General features: G+C 40.2%; 1 protein-coding gene across 1 annotated transcript in view; it reads right to left on the minus strand.

Moving 5' to 3' along the window:
* The window catches only part of OCA2 (OCA2 melanosomal transmembrane protein), a gene marked incomplete at its 3' end in the record, with an annotated part of 53167 nt that overhangs the window by 6548 nt on the left and 35543 nt on the right, over positions 1–11076 (minus strand). The gene's annotated exons all lie outside the window — the stretch shown is intronic.

Below are 11076 nucleotides of genomic sequence, written 5' to 3' on the forward strand. Positions count from 1 at the left end.
GTTCTGTAGCCCCCATCACAAGACAGACATGGAGCAGTTAGAACAAGTCCAGAGGAGGCCACCAGGATGATCCGAGGGCTGGAGCACCTCTCCTATGGGAACAGGCTGAAAGAGTTGGGGCTGTTCAGCCTGGAAAAGAGAAGGCTCCAAGGAAATCTTATAGCAGCCTTCCAGTACCTGAAGGGGCTACAAGAAAGCTGGGGAGGGACTTTTTACAAAGGCAGGTAGTGATAGAACAAGGGGTAATGGCTTTAAAATGGAAGAGGGTAGATTTAGATTAGACATCACCATGTCTCCCTGATGCCAATCAGGTTGTAGCCCTGCAGGCACGCACACATCTCCAACTCCTCTTGTTTATTCCCCCTGCTAGGTGCATTAGTATAGAAGCATTAAGTTGGGTCCCCAGTGAAGCTGACTTACTGGCTGGAGCATCTGGAATTCCATTGTGGTGCTCTTCAGGCATGCTCCCCCTAGGTTACTGTTAGCAGGTCCAGTTACATCCCCTTCTCCCTTCCAACCTAGTTTAAAGCTCTGTCAATGAGCCCCTCTAATTCTTGCCCCAGGATCCTTTTTCCCTTCTGAGACAGCTGTATCCCATCTTTTGCCAGTAGCCTCAGTGCTGCGTAAACCTCCCCATGATCAAAGAAACCAAAACTCTACCTGTGGCACCAGCCTCTAAGCCATGTGTGGATCAGGTGTACCTTCCTGTTCCTGTCAGTAAACCTCCTGCCACTGAAGGGACTGAGGAGAACGCCACCTGTGCTCCTGATCCTGCAATCAGTCTCCCTAGTGGCCTGAAGCCCTTCTTAATTGCTTTTGCACTTTTCTCTGTAATCTTGTCACTACCAGCTTGGATGACCAAAAGTCGGTAGTAGTCTGAGGGCCACACCACACCAGGGAGGTTCTTACTAATAGCCCTAACCCAGGCCCCAGGGAGGCAGCAGACTTCCCTATCAAAAAGAGTACTAAACATGTTTAACTCCCCCCCCTTCCTTTGTGACTAAGTATTTATAATTATAATACAGAGTGAATCAGGTAGATTGACCATAAGAGGGAATTAGACTTGACAAACTCAAATATTTAAGAGCAAAGGGTGTCCAGACCCCGCACAGCTGACACAATAGAGGGATCTGAACAGCAATTGACTCGCGTTATGTATGATTGACACCTATAGATGAGAACAAATACATCAAAATGGTAATCTTTGCCTGAGCTTTACAATGCAAGACAAGAAATGTAAATTCACACTATCTAAAGCCCAAAGACTGTTCTAAGTTATTAAACAACCAGTGCTCAGCTAAAGCTTTTCTGCCAAGAAGGAAAACCTGAACCACAGACACCAAAGAGATGCAGAATCTACCCTTTCCTTTGCAATATATTTGGTGATTCTTGCAAGGTACATGATCTGACACAAAATTATTTTAAAACCTGGATGGGTCCTGCTTACCAAAGGATCCGTACGACTTTGTGCAGAGATCCTCTCCTGGCCATCATTTACTTTTCCATCAATATTTGTGACAGCCACAAATATAACAGTAGTGATTTTCCATTCTATTCCAGAACATAAACGAGAAAGTGATGGAGCTTTAGGCCACAGCTGATGTGGTCACTACAAAACAATTAGAGCTGTGCAAAAAATTGTTATTTTAAACCTAGAAATTATAGCGTTTTTTGTTTAGTAATATGGCAAGACTTAAAATTAAGTCTTTGAATTTGCAAGCAATAGTAATTGCTGAAAGAAGCTAGTGATGACATATTTAGGGTCTGCTTCAGCTCCACAGTTTCTGATCAACGGGGCAACTAGCTATTTCAGTTGGCAACTTCTGCCTCATAACATCCACCTTGAAACTGGTCTGAAATTGTGAGCTGGAAGTTGTACTTTCACATATAGATGAGTAGAACTAGATGGAGAGAAGCTGGAAGGGGGTTTTCTTGCACAGTATTCTGTGTAACTTCCTAGGCAATTTTTTTTTATTTGGAAAAAATTTTCCTGAGCCCTTTGGGGTGAAAAAGATATTTCTATGATCCTACACACTGCCTAACCTTAGTGAGATAGAAAATTTTGTATTTAATTTAAGCAAGTGAAGGGGAAAAACCCTCTCAGTATGTGAATGATCCTCTCTGTACTGCTTTCTTATGCAATTTTCAAGTCAATTGGACTTTTGCTTTGAAACTGTCTCTTATCAACAGTCCAAAAGAAAGTGTGTGGATTTTTTCTTTTTCCCTGGCAAATGCTCATGAAGCACAATTATCCAGTTTGTTATCCTGCTTTCTGATAGCTTGTCTTTGCTACAACACCTTTTCTGATCATATCTGTTCATCCTGCCATAGCATTTCCCCTCCTTTGCAAATGAAATTTCACCAAGGGTTCTGCTGATGGAAGAAAGTTGAATCTTTCATCATCTAAAAGAGATGCCGATCACCAGCAGGTATTTTCATAGAAAGAATCTTTATCTTCTCTCCTTCAGAAAGAGACAGATAGCACCACTATATCTGTGCCACAGACAAACCCACAGAGCAGAGAGCACTATGATTTGCATTGGACATTCCTTTTCCACCTCTGAAGTGCTATGGGACTAATCTTCAGGTTCAGCAAGGTTGGCCTGATGCTTTCTAGTCTATGTTGAAAAATATACTTGTATTTTCACATAGTTTTGATCTTCCCTTTACACATAGCAAGTTCATGCTTGATTGTTCAGTCATTAGTTTTCTAAACATCCCAAGCATGTGGACACCCAACCTGCTGTGGAGTTTACTTCAGAGCAAAATGTCCTTTGGAAATCAGAAGTTGCATCTTTTATACTGTGACTCCTGTTGCAGTAATAATTTGTGAAGAGGTTTTCTAGCTACTAGAGAGTGTCCAGAGAAGGGCCACAAAATTGGTGAAGGGCTCAGAGGGGAAGCCGTACAAGGAGAGGCTGAAGTTGCTTGGATTATTCAGACGGGAGAAAAGGAAACTGAGAGGAGATCTCATCGCAGTCTATTACTTCCTCACAGGGGGAAGAGGAGGGGCAGGTGCTGATCTCTTCTCTCTGGCTACCTATGATAGGACCAGGGGACATGGTGAGAAGATGCACCAGAGCAAGTTTAGGTTGGACATTAGGAAAAGGTTCTTCACCCAGAGGGTCGCAGAGCACTGGAACAGGCTCCCCAGAGAGGTGGTCAGGGCACCAAGCCTGACAATATTCAAGAAGCATTTGTCCAAGGCCCTCAGACACATGGTCTGAATCTTGGGATTGTCCTGTACAGGGACAGGGGTTGGACTTGATGATCCTTGTGGGTCCCTTCCAACTCACAACATTCTATGATTCGAATGCTTTTCCTATTTCTCCTTCCTCCATATTCTTACGGTAATAGCCCATTATGGCACCAGGTGATACATATGTAATGTATCAGCAGAAGTTTTTGTTTTTAAAGAAATATAATGCAGGACTCTGAGCTCAATGAGAACACTGAACATGGCCAAAAACCTTTGGGTTTTTCTATACTTCTCCCATTTTAGGTCTGCAAACCCATTTAGGCACAAACCCCTAGAGTCTGGGAACATCTGATATTTTATGACACACTATGTTACACATAGACAAAGGCTTCATGCAACTTCAGGGTCCTATCAATCACTTTGAAATTGTGGCTAAGGCAGCATAAATACAGCATTTGGCTGCCCCTGAATGGGAAGGTCTCACACCCACTTCCTTTGTGTCCATAAGTTCCTGTTCCCTCCTCAGAGGGGATCTAATGATCATGTTACATCAGGGTGAGCTCACTCCACTCACTCCACTCATCCAACAAAACCCGGTCTGCAGGGTTTTTGCAGGCTTAGCTTTATGGTGGATCATCCTACTAACCAATTTATCATACCATAGCTAGGTCTATTGCTAATAATTTGAATGGTTATGTGTGTGGTATGACTTTCCATAGCAGCTTATCATTAAAGCAGGTAAATTAACATTTATCTGTAACTGTAGTAGCATTAGTTAAAGTGGTATAAGCAAGGCAAATTTTAGTATGCAGTGATCTGTAGTAAAAGAAGACAGGAGAGCTACAGCTCAGTCAGGGAATTCAGATCTTTATGATACTAAAATATTTGTGAACATGGTATATTCATAAAGCCCACAAGGCACTACAGCAATTTACCTAGCATTATTATTATTCTAGAAAAAATTTTTTACTTTTTTCTTTTTTTTTTTTTTCCCCTCAAAAAGTCCATTTCCAACAAGAAAATAATAATTTTTGGCTTAGTTCTAGGATCAAATAAAGGATCAGCAAACACGTGAACTCTGTGCTGCTAATCTGCTCTGGTTTTGTCATTTATCATATTTTACCATGGAGACCACAGATATGAGATCCTGGACCCACTGAATTTAGTGGAGTTTCACCTACTGACCTGAGCTGTGACATGTTAGAAAACATCTTCTGCATTTTAGAAAATATTAAGTTTCATTTTAAAATGTATATTCTTTCTGCAATATGACAATTAATAGTCAGATTGATTTTCACTTTGAGTAATCACACATTCCCTCCCACCCAACTGCCAATAACAAAGAAGACATCCTCAAAAACTGAGTGTAATCAATTGCCAGTCTCAGAATATAAAGAGGCCAGTTCTGTTAATTGAAGATACTCAGAAGAGCATGACCAACCTTGATGAGATGATAAGAATTATCATAAAATAGCAATTTTTAACTTGCAAATGAACTCAATACATTAGGTACCATTTTGCAAGCAACATAAGTTTGCACTGCTGAGCTGTGACTAACAACATGCAAAGCATGTTCCTCTAAGTGTTTCTTGTTTCTCCACATTATTGTAGCTTAACTTTTTTCAGTAATTATTTTTCTCAGCTAACTTCTCAGAACAGAATACTTCTGTTTAAGTGTTAACTGAAAAGCAAAGTAAGTACTGTGAATTATAGCTTAATCTAGTAATAGCAGTTTCTGTAACTTTTCATAATTTTTAAAATCCCTGATATTATGTAATTAATCCTCTAAGCATTACTAGACAGTAAGTAATTATCATATTCATTTTAAAAGCACAGAAACTAAGTCAGAAAGGTGAAACTCAAGTGTAGAAAGAATTCACCTCGAGGGATATTCCAACTCAACAACTTGTGCCTCTCTCTGAGGAGACAAGCATAAGGCTCTAGTTCTGGAAAAAAATGCCTGAAATGTCCTTGTCTTTATTCCTTTGAGTAGTTCAGTTTATCAGTTGCGGATAATGGTGGAGGCATAAATGTTGCAGGGTCTTCAAAACTGCAACAAAACCCACTTTGCCTTAATCAGCTAAATACTTGCAGAGGAATGCAAGAAGTCTGCACAATGCTGCATAAAGCAATACAAAGCATTTATATAAGCTTTTTGAATTCAAATCTGACAGCTGGGGTCCCATTTGGTCACCAAGGCACCTAATGCCAGTTCAGGTGCCCAGCATGGGGCTGTACTCATGGCACGGAACTTGCAGGACACACTCATCCCTGTAGCAAGGCAGCTGGAGTCCAGGCAGAAAACTGCAAAGCTCAAATGGTGCCAATAAAAACCAATTTAGCCAAAATTTTCCATTAAAGTACAAGTCTCACAATTAAAAAAAAAAGTCTCTGTTCAATTCACTATCCTCTGCTCAAAAGTGGATAGATACATTCCAATCATAACACATTTTTGCATCAAACGTAACTACTGCTAAGGTCTTTGGTATTCTCAAAGTCCTATTAAGGAAAAAAGAATCATGAAAAGATACAGCCTCAAGAGAGCAGCTCTCATAATCCAAAAAATAGTGCCTCATCTGATGCTTTTAAAGGTGTAAACTGAAGAACATAATAATGAAACACACTTCAGACTCACCATATCTTTTAGCAACTGGTTTAAATGTAAAAATAGTGACTAACAAGTTCAACAATTTTTTTACAAATAAAAATGGAATAATTTAGAAACCTTTTAAGGTTACACTTTTATTTGAAACAACATCACAGTGAAAGCTCTCTGCAGCAAACGGATATAGAGTACGTGCTAAATTAATATCAGCTTTTCTCTTATGCTCTGTATATCAGGAAGACCTTACAAGCTTCAGAGCCATCTGAGTAAACTGAAAAAGTTTGTCATGGCTTGACCTGTTAATGATAAGGCCAGGTCGTGCCTACCAGTGTATATCTGTACAACCATTCCACAGTTGTGGTATGCATACAAAAATCCGGAGGATAAGTGCTGTAAAAGAAAGAGGAGGTATCACTTCCTAAGTTTTTATTTCCCATAAGTGATTTTTCTGTACTGATTCCTTCCATGAAAAATGTGTTTAATAAAATTATGAAGTGCTGCTATATTGATTCGCAGTCTCATCACAGTCTATAACTTCCCCACAAGGGGAAGAGGAGGGGCAGGTGCTGATCTAATCTCTCTGGTGACCAATGATAAGACCAGAGGAAATGGCAGGAAGATGTGCCAAGGGAGGTTTAGGTTGGACATTAGGAAAAGGTTCTTCAGGCAGAGGGTGGTGGAGCACTGGAATAGGGTCCCCAGAGAGGCAGTCATGGCACCAAGCCTGACAATATTCAAGAAGCATTTGTCCAAGGCCCTCAGACACATGGTCTGAATCTTGGGATTGTCCTGTGCAGGGACAGGAGTTGGACTTGATGATCTTTGTGGGTCCCTTCCAACTCACAACATTCTATGGTTCAAAATGCTGCTATATTATACTTTCTTTCCACATAAGGCACGTAAATTAGTATTACAGTTGCCTTCTTGTCATGCTGGTTTTCTCACCTGAACCAATTTTCAAGTGAGGACAGCCCACTACTTTCAACAGTTACATTAAAAGACCAACAGTGCTTTACTGGCAGTTAGTGAAGTACCTGCATAGGTAGATACACACTTTAGGATTGAGATTTATCAATGTTCTTAATCCAGTTATGTGCCTGACGAACAAGAAATGGTTCCTATGGTTACAAATATGTTAGTAACTGAAATAGGGCTAAGGACTGTTCTCTGACCCCAAGCAGCACACAGAGCTGTATTACATAACACCTTACCCTGGATCCCCTCTGAGCCCCTGTGGTGTCCTTGTGGCCCTGGAAATTATTATTATTATGGTACATGGGTTTTTTTCAATTCATAGTTTCTGAAGCAGCATAAGGGTTGTCTTGCAAGTCATTATAGTAGTTCTTCCCCAGCATTAAACCAAAAGGTTGTACTTTACACTGCAGGGTATGGCGTGAGGGCACACACCAATGCTAAAGGAGGCAGAGGCCACCAGGACATCCCATGCCCTGAGAAAACAACAAAGTTGTTAACCCTTTAACCACAGCCACCTGCCCAGGAGACCATTCCCTCAGGTAGGCATCTCAGAGCTGTGACAGGCAAGGGGGTTCACTTGGACAAAATAATAATGATAGCACTGGGCTATACCTTGTGTTTAGTTGCAGTTACAATTGGCAATGCCTCTTCTTGGTCAATCATGTGCAGTACAAAGTACTATAAAAGATATTTGTAGTCACTATGGGACACAGAGGGGGAAACTCGCCAGACATTAAGTGCTAAATGAGTTTTTACCTTGTTGTCTGTCTTGACCTTCACCTTAGCTCTGTCATCCTTTGGACATTTTCACTCAAAGTAAGGCCCAGTGTGAGCAATACTTACTCTAAGTCCAAGCACAATGCCTGGACATTTTGGGTCTGCAGCCAGCACAGTCGTATCAGTTTCATATGTCTGATAACCCTCAATTATCATTCCCATACTTCTTTCCTCTTCTAAATTTTCTGCCTTTTCACTGCCAGTTTAGTCCCTCCTTTTTCCCCTCCTCCTCTCCCTTTTCTTCTCTTAGGCGAGCAGCTGTAAAGCTCCACATGGAAAAAAGAAACAGATTTGCTCCCTCATCTGATCACCACATTTCATATTGCAGGAAACAGTAACAGGTTTTTCACACATTAAGCACTTTGCACACAACTATGAATAATCAGAAAATTCTTTCTGTTGTAGGTTTTACATACTGACTATCATACTACAATGGCAGTATCTCCAGTTGCTGCAGACAGGGAGCTACATCAGAGGGAATAATGTTCTCCCCTGTCTCCTGGCATCACCACTCCTGCTTCAATGGTGGGTCTCTCTTTCAGCCAGGGAAACAATCAGAAAAAAGGAGAAGTGGGGAGCTGGTACCAAATGAGTTGTCGGGCTAAGAGAAAGTTCCTCCGCTTTGGCAAATATGGTATTAATGATACTTGTCACTAGACCATGTGCAACTCACTGTCCTGGGCATAGCGACCTTCCCAAACACTGAGGTCGACATCTCCACAGCTTGATAGCTGAGACATAACAGTGTATTGTCACACTTCTGAGGGACTAAATAATATTTTTTTAACCCTTCAGGGAAGCAAAAACTTTGGTTTCAAGTTTTGGGGTGGGGGACAGTAAATTTAATTGTTTAATTCCTCCTACACTCATATATTATTATTTCCCATTACCTACTCTTTTGGGAAAGTGTGTATATGTGTGTGTGTGTATATATATGTATCTATATACACATACTCACACACACACTTTTTAAGCCTTCTCAGTTTACTACCCTAATCCTAGCATCTTTTTCTGCACCACACAGAAAAAGGCATAAGTTTATCAGCTGAAAGTTGCACTCAAAGAGTCCTCAAAATATCCCTTCATTCTTAAAAAGTATCTGATTTTCTCTCTCATGACTGAGTTCTTCAGATCCTTTTTTCTTTTGTAATGTGTCCTGCTTCAAACTGCTGCAGGTAGATAGTGGCTCCTGGGGAACGAATGTTTGGTGTTTTCTGCTGTACAGGTGCTACAACTCAATCTGAAAGCCAACAATTTAAAGACACTGATAACACCCAGCATTGGAATTAATCTGCCAATGTATCATCAGAATAACAGCATCGTCTGTTCTTAAAATTAGTGCTTACCCATTCTCAAGAATCTGTGTAGCCCAAAGCAACAGAAAAAATCTTAAAGCATATGGCATACAGTGAAAAAATTCTGGGGAGAGTAATATACCAATTAAGCCTCATAGATCTTGTTTAATTGCTAATTGGGGGCAGGCTGAGAGAGAAGGTTGGTATTTAGTTGATTAAAACTGCTGCTTCAAACAAGCTGTTTGAAGTTATCACAGAGTCACTGCAACCTGAGATGGAAGGAACTCAGAAAGCACCTTGGAGCACATCCTGTAAACCCAAACCATGAGAACTACCTCCTTATGGAGCTGCATTTGTTGCTTTCTCTTCTCCTTTCACAGAAAATTTCAGTAGAAAGAGTAACACTTTAGCATTTGCTCTAACTGAACAGCTACTGATTAGCTTTATAGCAATGGAGGAGCAGATGATTATAAAAAAACCACACGGTATACTGATTAGGAGACTGCTATGTCTGAACATCCTAAGCTGCAAGGAACAAAGATTACTGAGAGATGAATTGAGGGAAATATACTAGCCTCTTACAAGTTTACAGTGTTACAGTAAAATATTATGTCAGTGAATAAATTGTGCCATTCAAATTAATCAAAAAATTGTTATGCATACTTGATTTATTAAAAATAAAAAATATGCTTTAAAAGTTTATAGATGAAAGAAAAAAATTATTCTATTTTCTAAAATGTATATTCACAAAATAATGCTATTATGTCAGGATCAAAATTGCTCACAGTTGGCAGAATGTATTTTCTGACTGTTTAGATATTACTTAACTAAGACACCTTGCAAACTGGCACTTTTAAAGGTAATTTAAGTACAAAATATTTCTAGTTATGCATGGAAATCTCCATGAAGCTAAGACTTTTATTAGAAAATAAAAAAATAATAAAAGTAAATTAATTCTTTTTAAATAAGAAAGTTGGAAAGTTACCAAAAAATGCTGAATACCAAAGATTTAATAATATATTTCCAGGCAACAAAGAAAAGTAATCATTTTTTATAATGATACATAATTACAAAAGGTTTTATCTGAGAAATTGCAAGGGTTCCTTTCCTCTCCAATAAAGAGATAATTCCTTTCCCTGAGATTATCTCTTCCACAAAGAATTCTCAATCCTGAGCCCTCTGTAGAACAAGTAGGAACTAGTTCTATATGGAGCATTTTGATACAGAATCATAGAACAGTTTGGGTTGGAAGGGACCATTAAAGGTCACCTAGTCCAAACCCCCTGCAGTGAGCAGGGACATCTTCAACTACACCACGTTGCTCAGAGTCCCATCCAGCCTGACCTTGAATGTTTCCAGGGATGGGGCTTCTACTACCCCTCTGGGAAATTTGTTCCAGTGTTTCACCACCCTCATCCTTATATCTAATTTAAATCTACCCTCTTTTAGTTTAAAATCATTTCCCCTTGTCCTATTGCAACAGGCCCTGATAAATGTTTGTCCCCATCTTTCTTAAAAGCCCCCTTTAAGTACTGAAAGGCCACAGTAAGACGTCCCTAGGGCCTCCTCTTCTCCACGCTGAACAACCCCAGCTCTCTCAGCCTTTCCTCATAGGAGAGGTGTTCCATCCCTCTGATCTTGTTTTGTGGCCCTCCTCTGGATCCAGTCCAACAGGTCCATACCTTTTTTGTGCTGAGGACTCCAGAACTGGACACAGTACTCCAGGTGAGGTCTCACCAGAGCGGAGTAGAGGGCAGAATCACCTCCCTCGACCTGCTGGACACGCTTCTCTTGATGCAGCCCAGGATACAGTTATTGGCCTTCTGGACTGCAAGTGCTCATTGCCAGCTCATGTCCAGCTTCTCATCCACCAGCATGGAGAAGGATCAACAGGAACATGAGCCAACTTCCCATCTGTTCAGATTATGCATTTCAGTAGTCCACTGGGAACAACTTGCTAGTGGATATCATTTATCACATAGCTTTTTCACCTCTCTTCAAAGTAGTAACTTTGACCAGACAAGTAGGAAGATCAGTTACCCATGATACACAGTTCCCAGTGCTTCTTAAGTTTTTTAATGGATATTTATTTTAGGTAATGATGCCTTTCCATAAGACAAAACTCAACATTAATTATTTAAAATTGACAAATTTAAGGCACATATATGGCTAGGAGAGGAGAGCAGCCCTTTCAGCATGTTAGCACTGCCAATTTTCAGTTACTT

This window comes from Antrostomus carolinensis, unplaced genomic scaffold, assembly GCF_000700745.2.
Source record: "Antrostomus carolinensis isolate BGI_N321 unplaced genomic scaffold, ASM70074v2 scaffold16802, whole genome shotgun sequence".
NCBI classification, from domain to species: domain Eukaryota; kingdom Metazoa; phylum Chordata; class Aves; order Caprimulgiformes; family Caprimulgidae; genus Antrostomus; species Antrostomus carolinensis.